This window comes from Macrobrachium rosenbergii, chromosome 53 (genome assembly GCF_040412425.1).
Source record: "Macrobrachium rosenbergii isolate ZJJX-2024 chromosome 53, ASM4041242v1, whole genome shotgun sequence".
NCBI lineage: Eukaryota > Metazoa > Arthropoda > Malacostraca > Decapoda > Palaemonidae > Macrobrachium > Macrobrachium rosenbergii.
Window position 1 is genome coordinate 12223088 of NC_089793.1, and position 19736 is coordinate 12242823.

The window sequence follows — 19736 nt, forward strand, 5'->3', positions numbered from 1 at the left end:
TTCTAAAACCTGAAATTCTAATGAAATTAGCTATTAATATAGCGTTCATGATCGTGAACATCTTGAGGAACACGACACATTAAAGAAAAAGACCCAATCACCGAACACAAACACAATTGCGAACTTGCGTAAGAGACATTAGTCGATCAAAATCCTGAATCTCACTGTACAAGGATCTGAAAGTTCCTAAGTCCGATTTATGCAAAATGACAAAAATAGTGTTTAAAACGACCAACCTTCATGTTTTTGGAACTAAGGTATGAAGCATCACTACCGTAGGAATCAAGAAAGAGTCCACGTAACGAAAGAAACTGAAGAAAATCAACTGTTTGTAAAACCATTCAAATACTATCATTAAAGAGGATCCATTGAGAAATCGCGCGAAATTGGTGGCCCAGATCAAACATGAGGGCTTGCATACAGGAACCATTGCCCACGACGTAATCGGATTTGCGCGTTTATCACAAGCCTCACAATTAACGCACAGGATCTCCACTGTAAAGGATTTATCTGAGCTTTACTTGTACGTCGATATAGCAACTGACAAAACCTTTGCAAAAGTTCTAATAAAAAAAACCCAATAACCTTGCACTCCGTCTAACAAACGTTTAACAAAGTTTATTTCCTTTCACGCATATTTATCTTCGATACCGTCTCTTTTCCAAAAGAGGCTGTCAAGTTTACCTTACTAATAGGAGACATAATGTGGTCCTTTCTACACTGCTACCAAGAACACCAACAGAGAATTAAATTATAATTTGCTTACGTGGTCTTGATTGTGAGTGTCTAATCCTCTTCGAAAATCGCGACGCCCACCTGAAAAGAAATAAGACTTGAAATTTAAAGTACAAAAACAGTTACATGTCAAAAGTTATAGTTCAGTTGGGTTTAAAGATTTGACTAGTAAATAAAGGAATTTCCGACAGCAGACTTTACACTCTGATTTAGAGCTAAAAGAATTTAAGAATTAACCATCATTCATAGTGAACAAGTAAAAACAATATTACTTCATAATGCTACTGATTACAAACACCACAACAGTAAGAGATATTTTACTAGTGAAGCAATTCACCCATTTCAATGAAATAAAAATGCTTTCTCGAGAATTAAATATTAAAAGTTTCAGCAAAATGGTATTTGTTACTATTACAAGCCAGGGAGGGAACGGGGGCGGGGAGGATATGTTGACTTCCTGCAATTTAGGCGAGGCGGTGTCACTGGAACTTTCGGATGCGCTTTTCCTAACTTCGTAACAGGAAGAGTTTATCATACGAGCGATTTTGTTCTTTTTTAAATTCTTGTTCTTCCGGCCGAATGCAAACAATTTTATTTTTCAGGAAGCTTTGTGTAATTATCTTTACACAAACAGGATTGGATTGGAATTGGCATACACTTATCTCTTTACACCTGATGGTGTTCACAAGAGTAAAGGAGTGTTGGGTTTTGCAAGATGGAAGATATATATTAACTTTTATGTAGACTCTTTTACAGGCGGGGAAAAATGCGCATTAAATTCTGTGAGCTGTTCTACAAACTGAAAAAGCCTTCAGTAAATTTTAATTATGACATTAAAAATAGATAAATGGTAATATATTGCTCTTATATAAAATCTTTTGTAACTAATATCTATTATGAACACATGGTTAGTCTGTCTGCACAGTACACATATCTATATATATATATATATATATATATATATATATATATATATATATATATATATATATATATATATATATATATATATCAGTATATATTATATATATATATTATATATGGTTTGGGTTCGGTTCCTATGCTTTGCTATAGTAATGGAAATACCAATGGCAGTTGAAAAAGGGATTGTTGAGAAAACTCTTATATGGTAGTGCAACGTTAATGTTGATTGCTAATGAAAGGTAATGCGCTGATGCTGTTAAGACTTTAGTTTGCATGGTATACAGTTTACCAAGTAAGGATTGAAAAGCTAATACGTAGTGGTATGAAACAAGCCATAAAAAACGTTGGTCGAGGTTAAAGAAGTTAAAGATTGTTTAATCTGTGAAGAAAAGGAGATCGAGTGTTTAATAACATAATTCATAAGTTGGGAGGAAGAAGAGGAATGAAACCTAAAAAGTGCTGAGTTAGCAAGAGGTGCTGGAATGGAAAGACGTTAACATCTGGGAAGTATTCGGCACAGGAGGTTTCCAGGAATCAGGAGCTAAAAGGATCAATAAAGCTATGACGTTGGAACAGAATATATATAGAATTTAGGCCAAAGACCAAGCGCTGGGACCTATGAGGTCAGCAACGCTGAAAGAGAAATTGACAGTCAAAAGGTTTGAAGGTCGTAACAGGAGGAAAACCTCGCAGTTGCACTATAATTGTTAGAGAGGGTTTAGAGTCTGATGGAAGAAAGAGAATATGAACAGATTTACAGTTAAAGGAGTGGAAGAGGTTGCAGCTAGGGGACGAAGGGACGCTGCTAAGAACTGTAAGTAATGCCTACAGTGCACCACGTGAGGTGCACTGACGGCACTACCCCCAACGGGGAGGGCTATGAGGTGTCAACTGTCTTGTTTTTCTTTTGAGCCACTCTTTTTGGGGAAATGGCTTACTGTTGCTGTTGAAAAATACATTTCTACATAATTCAGTACAATTACAGCTATCGAGATATAAACAAAAATAACAATATTCAAAGTAATTACATCTTGCTTGTGATACTAGGCCCCTTACGTGGGTTGATACTAACGTAAGGTTAAGGATTCACTTGATCCTAACGGTGTATTATTTGGTAACGGGTTCACTGAAATTTATAGTTCACTTTTCTCCATGTTATATATTTTATTTTTCGATAACAAACTGAAAACCATTCAGGTTTTCCATTAACATTATCCCAACTTCAACTCGAAGCATTATGCACTGTCCTGTATGCTCTTAAAATTATTGGCAACGTGTCGTAACAGTAGGTAAAGCCCAAAAATACAAGACAATAAAAAGTTTTACCCCACGTCATTGTTACTGATAATATTAATTTAATATTAATTAAATGTATACGACTTATCACCACTAAAACTATAAAAATCTCTTATTCCAGACAGCAACAGAGAAAATATCAGATATCTTAAAGCCTCAGCCTCATTTCGCAAAGAAATATTGCCTGTTAGCTTGAAACTTCATGATAACAGAATCTGCGACACCAAAAACAAACGATGGCGATATAAATCACACCACCCGTCCGTTATCCTAAGCGTTCTTGTTCGTTCGCAGTTTCACAAATTCACACGATTGGTGTGTGTGTGTGTGTCCGTGTGCGTGTGTGTGGTGGTTACGATTAATGTGAACGCCTGGCCAAGATCCGTTGAATGACTCTAGCTTAATGTCGTGAAAAAAAATTCGATCCGTTTTTTCGACATTCCTTCAACGTTCAGGTATGATAAACAAGGGGGAGTGGGAAGTAGGCGGCCGAGCTCGTGATTCTCATTTGTTTCTAAATATGTTTGAAAAGTATTAGTGTCAGGCAGATTGCCTATATAAACAATATCTTGAGTAATAGAAGAGCTTTCCTTTAAGCGATTCAAATGTAACTTATGATAAATTATGCAATGTAGAAGTTTTCAAGGGAACCGAAGTGACGACGAGGCTTTCTCGAGGGTACAACATAGAGGAAAGCTGTCCTCATCCCGTGTCGTCACTTTCTCAGCCTAGCTCGTATCTTTGCAGTAAAGAACCAGTTTATACAGTGTGCTAATGTTATATCTGTCTATCTTTGTCATCCACGTCTTGACGTGGTTAAAGTTTTGTCCAAGGATTTGCTTGATGATCTAGAAGTAATGTAAATATATAAATGTAGTCTTTTTGGGCCGATATCGCAAAATTTCCTTTTGTTTGAGTTGTTTGAATAATAAAGCTTAATGTAAAACTTTCAGAAATTAATTTATAATGTAAATTCTTACTGGACCTTCTGTTAGACGTTTACAGGTTTTTGCTTTTCGGCCAGGTTATCCCGAGTCAACTAATAACATCTCGACTCAGAACTAGTGTCAGGGGTAAAATTCCCGACACCTACGTTGCGCAAATTCATTTAAAACATCCAGGAAGACTGTGTTGCCTAGGTAGGGAGCGCAGGTCCGGAGGGGCAGGTAAATGTAATATAGTTTTTCTGTACATATTAATTAGACTATAGATTGGAAAATTAAGGATAGATTTAAGTAGAATTACACGTGTCTCGGTTCAAAGTCAAACGAATATTATAATGTATATTTATTGATAAAGAATGTGAATTACAAGTCGCTACTTTTTCGCGTACGGACGTGGCCAATTCGTAAAGTTATGGGAAGTTAGGCTAGTTTTCCTTTCGCAAATACAAGTACTTTTGTTGTCGTCAACCCACTAATTTAGGTTAGGTTAGGTCAAGAGTTTCACACGGGCTAGCACTTCGTAGATGTTTGTGTTAATTACGATTTTCAGTTTTCCCTAAGATGAAAATGAACAAATACGAATACCATACACAGTACATTAACCTAGAAAGTTGTGTGGTTACTATTAGACCTATGCAAATTCACTAAGACTGCTGGCAATTGAGAGAGTGATATCGAATCCGCACAGTTTCCTGAGGGGATCGACATTCAAACAACTCAAAAACACACTGAAATGCGCAGGAACCTCATTTTGACACAGCAAGACTATGAAAGATTTCTGAACATTTATGGGCAGTGATGGGTACTAGGCCTATACAGGAAACGTACCCTCGACACTAAAGCAGCTTTATGAAAGCTCTGTAGATATTTACCTTCATGAACATACCAATAAGCAGGCAATAACCCTGTGATGTGGCTAATGTTATTTTGTGTGGTTTTTACGTCATTAACATACAAAATCCCCATGTGGCATCACTATTCGCATGATGATGGAAAGTAAGTAGGCCTACTGTAGCGTACAAACTATCGCTTTTATCTAATTAGGCTACAATGAAGAATTCATCTGCTCACCGACCTACGGTAAACTTGAGTTGTGTGGCTAACTTACTTGCCAGCACACTTTTTGGATAATGTTCGTAGCCGTTCCGAACATCCCTACTCGACTTTTTTATATTTTTCGAATCTTCATAAAAAAACGAAAAGATACTCTGTATACATAATTCTTGCAAACTAATATTTATCACAATAAAAAATAAAATATATGTAATTGGTTGAGGATTTTTTTTCTAAGTTTCAACTTTGCGAAATGCACTGAGGGACGTTTGATCCCCCAGGGCCTGGTACTAAACACGCAGAGGGACATTTGACCCCTCGGGGGCTAGTACTAAACACGGCAGAACAGTGTAGATGAATCAGTTTCCGCCGAGGTTAGTACTAGCCCCCATGTGTAACTGGAGTTCGGACCGGAAACGAACTTTTACCCATTTTTTTTTATATTGCAAGCAGAATTTGTAGATTTCCCTTTTAGATCGCTTTCAACAACAACACTGAATGCATCATCAGGCAGAGAAAGGTAATTGCAGCAGGCTTGCGAGCATCTAGCCTAAGGTAAAACTTAACTTGAAGTTTTGAAATGCCACTAAACTGTATTTACCTTCAAAACTGCTTCAGTTTATAGACTATCTTGAAACATGACACTATCCAAATCAAAAGTAATGTACTGATAATTGCACTCGCAAAACACGTCGCTAACAGTAACCACAGCCAATCAAGACACTCAAGTTACCGACCGTCTGTTGACACTGGTAATGGCATTCGTTTAGCTAACGCGTTAAATCAGCAAAATAAAAACTATGGTTTTTTTTTGGTCGGAATTACAATGGTTTATTTGTAAACGCATAGTTAGTGCATTTTCCCTTGATTGCAACAAATTTATTTCACGAATAGAATTGGATGAAGAAACTTTATGATGCGCAAGCAGTGTTTCAAAACAGTGTTCGCAAGAAATAAAAATGGAAAGAAATCAAGTCTTTTCCCGTTCTTTCACAAGGGCCGCCTAAAACCCAGGTTCGATAAAACAATGTACGCTAAAACATTACCCATTACAAGATATCAGTGAACGTCAAATGCGCAAGTGTATCTTAATGAACCTACTAATCCTACTATCACGAAGCAATCAGATGGCCATATTGTGACGTCATCTCGGCGGAAAATGGATTCTTACTAACCCAATTTCAGATCATGAATTTTGATGAGATAAATAGTAGAGCCGATATTAGAGAAGTACAAAGACGTACACACTTTTTATTCGTTGGACGATTAGTCATATAAAAAGTGAAGACTGTGGAAAGAACACGAGAGAATGAAAGTTTAAGATACGCTAATTCTGCCGCTACATCAGTTTCATAGTTTTGGAACCTGCAGTGTTATGACGGATGGTCTACGCCCGGTACTTAGTAATCCACGTTCGTTGTTAGTGGTGCTATTTCTGGTACGCAAAATCAAGGTAAAGTTATCTGCATAGTAATATTCTCTGAATTCCGGAATGGAATAGAGACACTTTCAGTCATGAGACTGTATTGGTTAAATTTGTGTTAAGCGGCCTAGGGAAACCATTGGCGTGTGACTTGGAATTACCACTGTGAAGAATTGCAAACTTGTTTCTGGTTTACGATGACAGCCAGTGAGAAAAAAATACACGAAGAGATATTGTTGCGACAATACAGCATGCACTGAACAATGGTTTACAAAGAAAAATGATTTCCTATGTTCTCACATCGCTTCCATTTTTCGCTGGGTAATTCGACGTGTAGACTGAAGGTGTCGTACCTCATATTCAACCGATGAGGGAGGGTATATTCACATACTACTAAAAAAGGAAGTTGTAGTATTTACGCATTTAGAGCCATTATTACCACGCCAGTTGCTGTATCCAACATTTCGTTGCTGCGTTTGTGGCCCATGACTTCCGTTTCAAAACTGATAATTAACTGAATTATTTGTGAATTGCCGTTTTAATTATTCCCTCGCCAAAAGGTAATCAGCGTACATCTGGAAACACCACTTGCTCATAACAGTCACCCGTTGGGTCCAACGTTATCAGTGTTTTTAATTAACCAAAGGATTTTGTATTTACTCATTTTATTGTGTCTCCGGTAACGGCGACCCCATATTGAAAATAAGTACTACTGTTATTCCTTCGGAAGACACTTCCCTCAGTAGACATGGGTCAATATTATTAATATATACATAATATATGTTTGTATCTGTACTGTATATAAGGATGTGTTTAAGTCTCATTAGGCATAGACAATTAATATTCTTCACTGAATTGTGTTTTGTATGAAAAGACCGCCATTCATGATGTCAGATTAGGGTGACACTTGTATTTAGTGATAGCTGAAGTTTGTAACATTGCCTTCTTGCGACTGGTCAGTTGATCAGCGAGTTGAGCAGCGCTGGGTCTAGTTAACACTTGGATCCGAGACCAACAAAATGTTTTCAGTACTGAGTTGCCCCGAACTACTCTGCGATCCTAGAAACCATATATATATATATATATATACATATATATATATATATATATATATATATATATATATGTGTGTGTGTGTGTGTGTGTGTGTGTGTGTACTGTATATATATGTGTATACATATACATATATGTATAATATACTGTATGTATATATATATATATATATATATATATATATATATATATATATATATATATATATATATATATATATACATACAACTTTTCTCTCGTGGATGAGATGGTTCCAGGAGGCTTAGGAGTGGGGTTATGAACCTATTGCACTTCCTAACCTTGGTTGCGTCCAATCACTGTCGACTACGAAGTTCACTATATAGTATTTAAGGAATCTTCCTTAAGGCTTTGTAGCTCGTTTGTGAATGGAACCCGTGACCTTAGGCGGATGTGGCGTAGGTTGCTCTCTCTCTCTCTCTCTCTCTCTCTCTCTCTCTCTCTCTCTCTCTCTCTCTCAGTGTTTGACACCATGATGTCCTTTTCATTATGTGGCACCGCATCTTTTATGGGCATAATTTCTTTAAAACTGCCAGAAATGTATTTTATGATTAGAATAACATTTGAAGGTATAAGGTATAATACAGAGTTATGTTAATATTCTAAAATTAGTTCTGCCCATATATTCTCAAGATCAAATGAATTAGAGTTATTTGAGGAGATGTTGATTTAAATGCCACTGAATTCTGCTGGATATTTTCATAGTCTTTGCAGAGAGAGAGAGAGAGAGAGAGAGAGAGATACCTAATATCACAGAAGAAAATCTCAAGAAAAGACTCAGACACCCAAATACATAGTTTATGGTTTTAAAAAGTTAGTTCACATTACCGCAACTTTACGATCGACACCAATACCCAAACGAATTTACTGCCCACTGTTTTTCTCTCCCCCGTGAGGCGAAGGAGGACACCAAGAGATCAGATTTTTAGACCGTAACGTCCTCTCGCCTCTCGTCCTTTCCATTGTCCCTGGTAGTTACGACCACGAATTAAATCTTGATTCCTCGCCAGACCTGTTTACCGCTTGTTTTAAGAGTCGCGGCAACATAAAAAGCTCGGAATGTCTTATGGTGTTATAACCGTTGTTGCTTTTATGTGTATATGATGAGATTATATATATATATATATATATATATATATATAATATATATATATATATATATATATATATATATATATATATACATATATATATACAAACACATATGTATGTATGTGTGTATACATACACACACACATATATATATAACATACATATAACACATGTGTATGTATGATTTGTTACTATAACGTTTTTCCATATAAAATAGAGTCTCTGGAGAAACCCAAACTAAAATTTTGTGCCAAGTTCACCATTTCCCTCCTGTGACTATTTAACCAAGGATAAACCCCATGTACAAAAACTTTTATAGAATCGTAAACCTTCTCAAGAGAATCATTAGCCGCTTGTACATTAAGCCACTCGACTCTCTATTTTACCTGGATAGCAAGACCCTGTCATAATAACACGTTTTTCAGTCCATATACCAAGCGCTTAACTGGTTTCTTAATCCCCTTTCCTCACAATAATGAACGCTTTTCGCTACCATACCCTTCTCCACTTGTCGAAGTGAGTAAAGCACTCCACTCTCTACAGGTGACTAGACCGTCTTAAAACGCTGTTGTGTCTTTTATCCTCTGCAGCATTTCATACTACATCCTTGAATAGGACGTAAAGGCCGTTGGGATTAAAGGGAAACAGCTTATTTTCTGTGATTCTTGTGTAATAATTTTTCTCAAAAAATCCTTTCTAATATCTTATTGGTATAACCAATAGTCTCAGACTGTTTTCCTTCTGGAAGACAATCATTACACGAGGCTTCATACTTTCAGGTGTTGGTGGTTTGGAGTTTTACTCAACGTGAGTATTGGTCAGAGACTTATGTGACTGTGAAAATTCAAACGATTTTCCTGAGAGATCCATATTGGATGATGTTGGACGCCATTGAACATTCTATGACCTATCCCTGTTAAATAAGGTGAGTTACAAGGTATTTCACTTAATTTTGATATGATCGTAAGTAAGCTCGCGCCACAGTACGAAGATCTGTTGAAATTGATTGACTTGCTGCGGTGTTATTAATGCCCCACTCATGTCCATAAAGTATATACCGTTAGGAATTCCTTCCTGAGGGAAAATGATATTCATCTTATTTCATTTACTTGGCTGATAATTATAAATCGGCGTCTTCTACTTATTACCTTTTTCTACTTTGTATGGTTCAGTTTTGTTTTCACGTCGAGGGATATTTGGGGAATCAATAAAGCATTAAAATATCGCACCAGTTTTCAAAATAGCTGATAACGGTACCTGAAAATAACAGTAAAATGCCACCGAAGTCATGTGTTAGTTGTAGTTATTGAATGTTGAAAACTGACGAGTCTTCAGAAAATGAGAAGATAAGTACTTTGGCACACTGCTCGACCTTTTACGATGAACGTAAAAAATTATGAATAATTGCACAGCAGTTGGGTAACCCCAGCTCCCAGAGTAAATAGTCTTTATACCCTTCTGAGTGGCGCATGCCATTGGAAATTGAGAATATCTTGAGTAAGTACACAAGAGATCAATCTATAGTGGAGGCAAGCATTAAAGGTTGAAACAACCTCTGTAAGTGGTGTCCAATTAGCTAATGTCAAATACATTGCCTTTTCTGATTTAATGATTTATTCGGTAGGAAAAATATCAGAGAAATACTGTTCCTGAGCTTCAGATGTGGTGTGATATGACATAAAACGATTTTATCAGTCAGGGATGGTTTAGGTTAAACCAAATGCATCCATACTATTACCGATGATCACTACTATTATATATATCTTGAAACTTATCAAAATGATTATTCAATGCTTAAAGGCCATAAATTATATTTGTAATTAAAGCCTGTGAAAAGTTTACATATTTTATGTACAATGTTAACCTCTGATAAAGAGAATACCTTTCTGATTTGGTTTATGTTTGCCTGTATGCCAGCAGGATTGCTTCCAAAATCGTATAGAATGTTAGGAAAGTATTACGAGAAGGTTGGCCTGTTGGTTGGCAAGAATTGTTTTACTTTTGGAAAAGACAGGAAAATAACCCTTCGGGAAAAGATACTTTTACCGGAATGAATTGCTCGGCCTTGGCGGAAGTTAGTGGTCTCCGAGAGCTTGTTTGGCACGATCTTTGACAATACTTTTTACAGTTTGCTTTTGACTTGAAGATACCTAGTGATTACCAATACAAGTTATCAAGGAAAGGTATGCACCGTCAGTTTCATATTATATATATATATATATATATATATATATATATATATATATATATATATATATATATATATAAATATGTATATATACACATATATATATATATATATATATATATATATATATATATATATATATATAATGTGTGTGTGTTAATATAGTCACAGGGAAAGAAAGAGAACAAGACACTCAAATAGCTTCCACAACTAAACAGAATAAGTGCATACATAAAAATGTAAAATAAAAGATATATATAAAAGATATGTGACAGTATGGGTGTTGCCCGCTATCGCGTGTTTATTCCGTTTTGCATATACGCATTTACTCATGCAAGTGTTTATATGCTGCATACGCATGCATATGTATGCATATACACATATTACAGTATATATATATATATATATATATATATATATATATATATATATATATATATATATATATATATATATATATGAACAGAAGTTGGGGAAACGCCCTTCGTGCCTGGCCCTCATGGTGAAACCGAAATCATGGACGCACGAATGGTCGACAACAAAGTTTTTCGTTCGGTCAAACAACCACGCGACTAAGTCAGCCATTGCACCACAATTTTCGATATGTTCTCCTATTGAGATTTTAAGGTATTTTTATGATATATATATATATATATATATATATATATATATATATTATACAGTGTATATATACCTATATATATATATATATATATATATATATATATATATATATATATATATATATATATATATTATATGTATATATATATATATATGCAGTTTCTGTAACTGAGGTGTGCAGGGCTTGACTCACGTTTGCAATTTCCTCAGTCGCTCCTGGCTTATCACATACCAGTCCACCGTTGTGCAAAAAGGTACCATTATATCTAGGGTCAAGAATACGGAATTTGGGGCTAGCAACCTCACGCTTAGGAACCTCCTGAGAACCGTGAAGTCTATACCTCCTCCGAAAGGTGAACTCTTGGCCTAGGAGTGAGATCGGTTACATACTCGACTAGCGAGTATGATGACGCAGGTTCGAATCCTTTGCCAAGTCAAGTATACCAAGTATACGGACATGCTCCATTGAGAACCTACTGTGTCTCTGTTTACCCAGGTAGTGAATTATGTTTCTAGTGGTTTTTAGACTAGTGAATTACAACCAGGGTGAAAAAACGTGGAACCATCAACAACCACTTAAAAGATATTCTGTTCTTAGAAACAATATGTGATAAAAAATTCATATATATATATATATATATATATATATATATATATATATATATATATATATATATATACATATATATATATTTGTGTAAATATTATCTGAAGTGTCTCTGTCTGTAGTTGTTTCTAATTAATAGTTTCGTCACTAATTGTGCACATGATGTTTTTCTTACTTTCAAATATCAAACTACAAATAAACCATTGATATCGGATTCACCACCTTGAGTAGTGAATTTCAAATTCATGAGTTAGTTATGGCTACACACACGTAATTACAATGTATATATATATATATATATATATATATATATATATATATATATATATATGTATATATATATATGTATATATGTGTGTGTGTGTGTGTGTGTGTGTGTGTGTGTCCCATGTGGCACACAGAAGGAGCAATTTCACCATTGTTCCCTGGTCCTCGTTTCCGAAAAAGAAAAGAATTGTTTTTCCACTTTGTATGTATGGTGCAGGGAGAAGGCTCGCTTTTTATTACGAATAATCTAAGGAGGGACATATGATTCCTAAGTGGACGGATAACCTACCAGTTACTTCTAATTCTACCGCTCATAATTATCAAGATGTCACCTTTAACATTTTAGTCACTGGATAGTGGATTAGCCTAAGTCTCTTTAAAAGTAGCTTCTCTGCTTTTTCGTGGCTTATCAAGCTTCGAAAGTCTCAGGTGACCGAATGGGAGTACAGACAAATCTTCCATCTGAGCATTTTCCCAGTGAAGACTATGGAATGGGTTTTATTGATATCTGAACCGGAAAATCAGTGCACTGAACATGAATAATCGATTAGACTGAATAATAGGCTATTTGCGTCCATGGTATAAAACCTTATATTGACTACTTTCATATGCCTGCTGAGTGAAAGTGTGATAGTTTTGTATCTGATCTCTGAAAATATATAACTAACTGTCCAACAGATCATTTCTGAATACTGAGAATCTTACAGTGTAAATTAGTTTTCGTATAACAACGAATACCTGTGTCAAATTGTCTGAAAATTGTAAACTGCATTATTATTGTTATCGGGTTCTATGTTTTGATGTATAGATTTTTTTAGTATTGTTCTTGTTATTGTTATTCTTGTTGAAATTCTCGTTTCATCTCCTTTCCTAAAAAAAAAAAAACATTCATATGTAAGAGTGATATATGTGCAAGTAGAATTCTGCATATATTTCTTCTTTATAAGTAAAAAAAATAATTCAGTAGATGACAAAATTCTCCCCTCCAGAATCAACTGACGGTACATCTCTCTCTCTCTCTTTCTCTCTCTCTCTCTCTCTCTCTCTCTCTCTCTCTCTCTCGAGAAATTGTCAGAAGTGGCTTGACCAGCGAATTCTCGGCTGTTTGAAGCAAATGCAAAATGCCAGAAGGATAACAGATGCCACAGAAATGAAATGATCAGATTGCCCTTAAAGTTAGGAATATAAAAACTTGCCCTTGGCTAACTGAATTCGTACTTCAGAAGTACAGTGGAAATTTTCCGATTAGTTTTTATTTCTGTTGTTTTCGTATTTCGACCCTGATATTGTAAAAGTATATTATGGCATTTTTTTTGTATTTTTATTTAAATTAAAAAAGACAACATGAAATTACAAAGGTTAGATATGTTCATGACTCTTGTCAATTAGCTAAACAACGAAGGTAAAAATTTTAAATCATGCATGGTTCCCGTTCAGCTAGTTATACTTTAGACGATATAGAAATACTTTGCATGTACACTTCATTGCATAGATAGAGAAGGAGAGAATTCCACTTAAGATCCCGTGATAACAGGCATACCATTCTGGCAAATAGAACAGTTAACCTGAAATTCATTGCGTTCTCATCCTAAAGAAGCTGTTCTATAGTATCTGTATAATATACGTATACTGTACAACACGTTTACCAGGTGAGGAATGGAACGGGAGTATCCCACCTTTGGAGGGGAAAGGTAAGGGGTTTGCTTGGGTAGGGGAGGGACCCATGTGACACTGAAATGAGCCTAGCATCATTAAATGGAAGAGCAAGGGGAGAGAGAGAGAGAGAGAGACGGGTGGTAGGCATATATTAATTAAGCGGTCGCAGACTGCTGCCTCCCTAGGAGGCAGTGACACACCTCATATTATTAACTCCGGGAACCCTCAGGTCTCAGATACGTACCAGTAGATATTATGAAGTGACCGACGCCGCTTTTGGTCTGATGTAATTGGCACGTGTGTGATGGAAAGAATCTTAAGAACCGAGTCAAATTAAAAGTGAAATTTATTTATATTTGCTTCTTTATCCAATAAGGTTTCTCTTCTTACTCGAGGCGGATCTAGAAAAAACCAGTTACATTAATTTACTACTGAATGAAAGATGATCCCAATGCAGATAATTCCTTAGTGTCAGTTGTTTCACGTACTTAGCCAGGAAGTCATCCGCAGTTTGGTGACCCTCTACCTATAAAGGAAAATTGTCTCAGCAGTATTTTAATTCACACCAAAATGTAATTCCAAAGAGACCCCTATTTTTACAAACGTTTTCAAAGATCCTGATGCCTCCCTTACATCGAGTATCCCTTTTTGCACTTCTTGTCTCACCCTACCTTACCTGTGTGAATCGACCACTTCCATTCATCCTCCCTCCGTGCATTGTTCCATCTTTCTGGGCTCCATCTACCTCATACCTTAATCATGCTAAGATTTCCACAACTCTAACCCCATCCAAACTGTTGTATCAGTCATTGTAGCTTGTGTTCACTATTGCCTAGAAATACTGTATCATCTGCAAACATCAACCACTTCACAGTCCATATGCAATCCCATTTCTTTGCCCAAATAAACTTGCACTCAAATCCCCTGACCTCATACCACTCCATCCATAGAAAAATCCAGAGATTAGAACAAACCTGGAAACAAAACCATCTAATTCAAATTCTATTGACATCCTAACGCAAGGCTTCCCCTGCATCATAATCACTTCTGATCTCGCTCAATAAATTACCTTATACACTTTATCTTCATTACCCTCTACATTGCATTTCTATCAGTTCTAGCGTGAGCTCCTTTTAAATGTAAAGTGGTGCATGTCTGAATGAACTTGTTAAGCAAGCTGGTATGTCATCCATAACACTAGTACGCAAGATGCGATCGTTGCATAACAGCACTGTACGTTGTAGAACATCAAGCTCGTCTTCAGGGCAAAGGTCGTGTTCTCAGTTCTGAACGGGAGTACTCAGGAATTGAGTCGTTTTAGGATAAAAACGAAGGCAGTGTTCCTTAGCTAATTTTTTGTAGTTACGTGAGATAACCTTTTAAACCACTGAATTTAACTGCAGCCGGCGTGTATTTATAAACAGTATTGAAAAAATATTTATTGCCTTGATCCTGATTGATGAATATGAACTATTCATTCATAATCAAATGAAAAATACTTTATAGTTACTATGTATTATTTAAAAAGCCTCATTTGTTACATATCCATTGTGTTTTATTATAAAAACTACCTAAAGTTGCGTACCTTATAGATAAAAACGTTGTCACAGTGGGTTTTCTTCGGTGGTTCTTTTGGATTCTCTGTTATTGAGGATTGTAGGGACATGCGACTTGGAAGCATAGTTTTCACTTTCATATTGTAATTGTGGAGGGACTCGGACATTGCACAGAAGTCATTATGTCCAATGTTCAGGCTGGTATTGTCGATGTCCTGGGAACATTTGACTTTCACGAAGCATTGTGTTCACTGTTCATGGTACCTGTATTGTGGGTGTATAGGCAACATTTGAACAAAGAGCTTTTGTGTTCACTGTCATGATTTTATCTTTGATGTGGTGGGAACATATATTTGACTTTGGTAGGGAGCATTCTGCCCGCTTTCCATGTTTGTACTGTGAGTGTAACTAGCATCATTAGACTTGCAAAGAAAGCACTTGTTCGCTTTTTTATGTTCTTATTGTAGATGCACAGGAGACATTTAACTTTTACAGAATGCATTATGTTCCCCTTTTGTAATATTATTAGAGAGCACTGTGTTCACTTTTCATGTGTTTCTGAGGACGTGTTGGTAACATTTGGCTTGCATTGAATGAATTGTGCTAGAGGCGGGGCTAGTGCTAATGCCGGGAGTTTATAGTTTTTAAAAAAAAAATTTTTTAAGGGTCAAGCACTTAAGATATATTTTTATATCTTTTCAGAAAAGCTAAAAGAATATTATTGTTTATTTAGTGTTTAATTTCAGATGTTTGTCCAATATTTTTTCTTCGGGCATAACACAAGTTACACTCGAATAGAGAAACATTATGGACAAGAAAAAGTCGATTAGAAGCTTTAGAATGTTATTGATCTGCCTTATTACGCAACGCAATCTCTGTTGGTGATGTATTGGTCACCTAGGAATAGGCTTTACTGTTTATTGTTTGGGCACTTATATCTCCTTACATGACTAAAGAAAATATTTCGAGGATAACCTGGAGGTCATCTCTTCAGATCAGGTTCATTTTCGCCAACGAATAGATGGCACCAGTAGTAACGGGGAAAACCTCATTATAGCAAATACTACATGACCTAAGTTTTTTCTTTTTCACTTAATTGTGTGAGACCTTTTCACACTGAACTAATCATGATGCAACCCCGAAACAGCTACTGTGCTTACAGTCAGCCGGGCTTTTAGACTTTTTTATTTTATTTTATATTTGACTGAAATCATGAGTCACCGGATGTAACAGTTCTTGGGAGTTTATTGGTTTTATGATGAATTGCATTTTACTTTTCCGAATGGGTTCTGGATATGAATTAAGAATTGAACAGATGTATTACGCCCTTACTAGACGTAATAAGAATACTGTTTCGTTTTATCCCTTGATTTAATTGTAGCCTTAGACGTTTCTCTGCAACTAAAATGACTGAATTTTTAAAAAGGGATGATGTTGCAAATCTCCCGTCCCAGCCTCATTTGTGCTCTCATAGTTAATCTTGATTTTAATTTTTCTTCATCTTTCAGAAGGATCGAATTCAGGAGCAGAGGCCCTTGACCTAATCCAGTTAACAACCGGATGTAAGTACACATCAGAACTCGTTAGTATTTTTTGTAGGTTACATAGAAACGTTTGATTCTACGTCTCATAGTTTATGAGTGGTTTTTGTGAGTAACGTCAGTGACCTAGGCTTAGCATTGCGGTGAAAATGTTAGGCTTCTCAGAAATGACAATAAATAGAACTAGATATTAGAATTGTGTGAAAGAGTAAGTTAGCAGATTTACAGTAGTAGATAAGAATTAGCTGAGAGGTCATGATTAGGCTGTGTCAGTATCTTGAATACAGTAGCTCTAGATTTATTGACATTACTTACCAATCAGCCAACATGCTGCGACTGCTATTAATGATCCAGCTGCTGCTGTTTTTAATTGTACTAATGATTATCGCTTACATTATTATTGATTTTAATGGCCTGACCACCCTAGCAGGCATGCCCGTCGGGCACTTCCAGCTGTTTATATTTTCTCTCGCTCCTGAAGCAGTGTTACCAGACAATTGCAAGTGTTACCAGACAATCGCATCGTTCTGGCTCCATTCTCGGTCTGTCACCTTCCCACCTTGTAGAATGGAACGGGTTATGGGAACAGTGTTTGCCCGTCGGGCAGTGCCCGTTAGTGTGGACAGGGCTTTAGTAACTAGTTATTAGCTCATGTTCGCTGTATATTTTTCTTGCTCGCCCATTATAATATCACCACTGTTTTTACGTCATCTAAGAATGTGTGGTGTGATTGTTTGTGCATGAAATTAACGGGGAAGACATAAGAGGATTCGAAACAAAAATTTCACGCTTCACGCGTTTTAACTTCTTTTCATTCTTACGTGGAGGTCATATTTGACCAAACGTTTGTCATTATGTCTGAGTGTGCAACGAAATATAGATATTACACCATTGGACTTTAATAGGTGATCATAATAGGGAAAATTCCACCTACAGCAAAGACCATACTGGCTGTAATATAGTAACCTATTAGTTAGCTTGATGACGGATCATTTCCTCGGCTGGGCTGTCCATCCATTATCATCCTTCATGCACGAGACCAGTTGTATAAGTACGTTCATTTGTTTACAGGTTTTTCTGTATGTTATCTTTGATTTTCATTGAATCATCTATCTTATCTGAACTCTTAAGGTTTGTAAACATTCTGGTGTAAGTATAATGTTACTAATATTTTTAAGTTATGAATATTGAATAAAGCATCAATTTTATGTATAGAAGTAAGGTGGTTCAACATACATGGAAAGTTTAACCGTATAAAATTCGTTTCATGGGTATACTTGGCAACAGTTACTTAGTAACCTATCACTAGAAGCTGCAGATAGTGTGAACTCAGATGATGGATATATTTGGTTATTAGCATGACTGAATTTTGTTCAATTACAAGTTTCCTCTTTGCAGGCATATAATGCAAAGGCATTCGGTTACTTTACCCAATATTGAGTTCATTAGCGTTGCCCTCATAAATCACTTTTGCCTTACCTGATGCTGTGCCGAACAAAAGGAAATAAAACCAAATTTACTGTAGAAAACACTTTTAAGAGCTTATAATTCATCCTTTTGCCTACCCGCCATTTCATGATCAACAACAGTAGAGGTGATAAACAAGGTTACATAAATTTTACCCTCGTCCGTTATCTTGTCTCTATGGCAGCCAGGATTTCAACGCATAGGGAAGGAATGATCCATGTAATGATTTCGTGCTTCATTTGAGCTTGCATGACTTTTCTTCCGGAGATTTTCTTCACTTTCCAGGTACAGTCCAAGAACAGGGAAAGAACACGGCAGGGAAGAAACGTTGTCGGGTAGACTTTAGTGCGTTATTATCACGCAGTTTTCGGACATTTTTTTTTACTGGGTTTTTAAAGTTGTTTTCTCCTCAGCTGTTTTAAAGCGGAGACAAAGCCAACGTTGTCAGAAAGATATGCACTGGTCATGCCTCAGTTCTTGTATCCTACCATTGTTGGAATATTGTTCCCAACTTCGACGTAAGCAGTATCCCAGGGTCTTAATCTTGCAGAAAAAATGATTTCCAGTGGTGAGTTTCCTTTTCACAAGAACTGTTAGTATGATACAGGCTACTGGGGCAAGATATCCCTTTCGGGTATCGCACTTTGTTTAGCAGGGCACTTTGGCTTTCGTCTTTAGTGGCTGTACTCCCAGAGTAAGTCCTTATTATTTGTTTCGCAGAGTGTAAACCTCTACATTCTGTCGAGTTGACACTATATCACACTTCAATGGGTTTAATTATTCATTTTCATCACTAAATATTATTATACTCCTCTGGCTTTATTTTGACTTGGGTCCATTCTGTTTCGTAGAGATTGGAATAGACACTTTACATTGTTTCCTGACTACCTGCATTATCAAATTTACTTTGCCCTCTTCTTCTTATCTCACATTAAAATATGCCTCTCTTATATCTTGTACGTCTAGTATTATGATATTAACATCGACAGAACGCTGAATATTTCCCTTTAGTACGTCATCTATTTCAATATGTATCAGTTATTATTCATAATTTTTGGTTTGTCCTCAGGAACTCACAAGATTAGAACCGCAGGTTTTAATTTTTCAATGGCAACTTCAACCTCAGTTTTGGATCCTCAGCCCAGTTTCATACTATACATTCATAATCATCAAAACATTGGGAAAATCATTGTTAAACGTTGAACACGCTGTGCAGTTTTAGTTATTAATCATATGTAATCTACTGTCAAACGTGGCCGTCTCCACCAACACGTGTAGAAAGGTCTAACTGG

At 36.2% G+C, this 19736-nt stretch overlaps 1 protein-coding gene and 1 long non-coding RNA gene across 2 annotated transcripts in view; one reads left to right on the forward strand and one right to left on the reverse strand.

Annotated features, from left to right (window-relative positions):
• The window catches only part of LOC136834291 (uncharacterized), an 88868-nt gene extending 83152 nt beyond the window's left edge, over positions 1-5716 (reverse strand). The window contains exons 1-2 of the long non-coding RNA XR_010851730.1: positions 5554-5716; positions 767-816 (exon numbers count right to left, since the gene is read on the reverse strand). This is a non-coding gene — a long non-coding RNA (uncharacterized lncRNA). The remainder of the gene's footprint in view (positions 1-766; positions 817-5553) is intronic.
• A 591-nt stretch (positions 5717-6307) lies between these two features.
• Positions 6308-19736, forward strand: part of l(3)02640 (porphobilinogen deaminase-like protein l(3)02640) — a 327247-nt gene continuing 313818 nt past the window's right edge. Inside the window, exons 1-3 of the mRNA XM_067096679.1 lie at positions 6308-6405; positions 9318-9463; positions 16945-16998. The gene's annotated coding sequence lies outside the window, so the exon portion shown is untranslated. The remainder of the gene's footprint in view (positions 6406-9317; positions 9464-16944; positions 16999-19736) is intronic.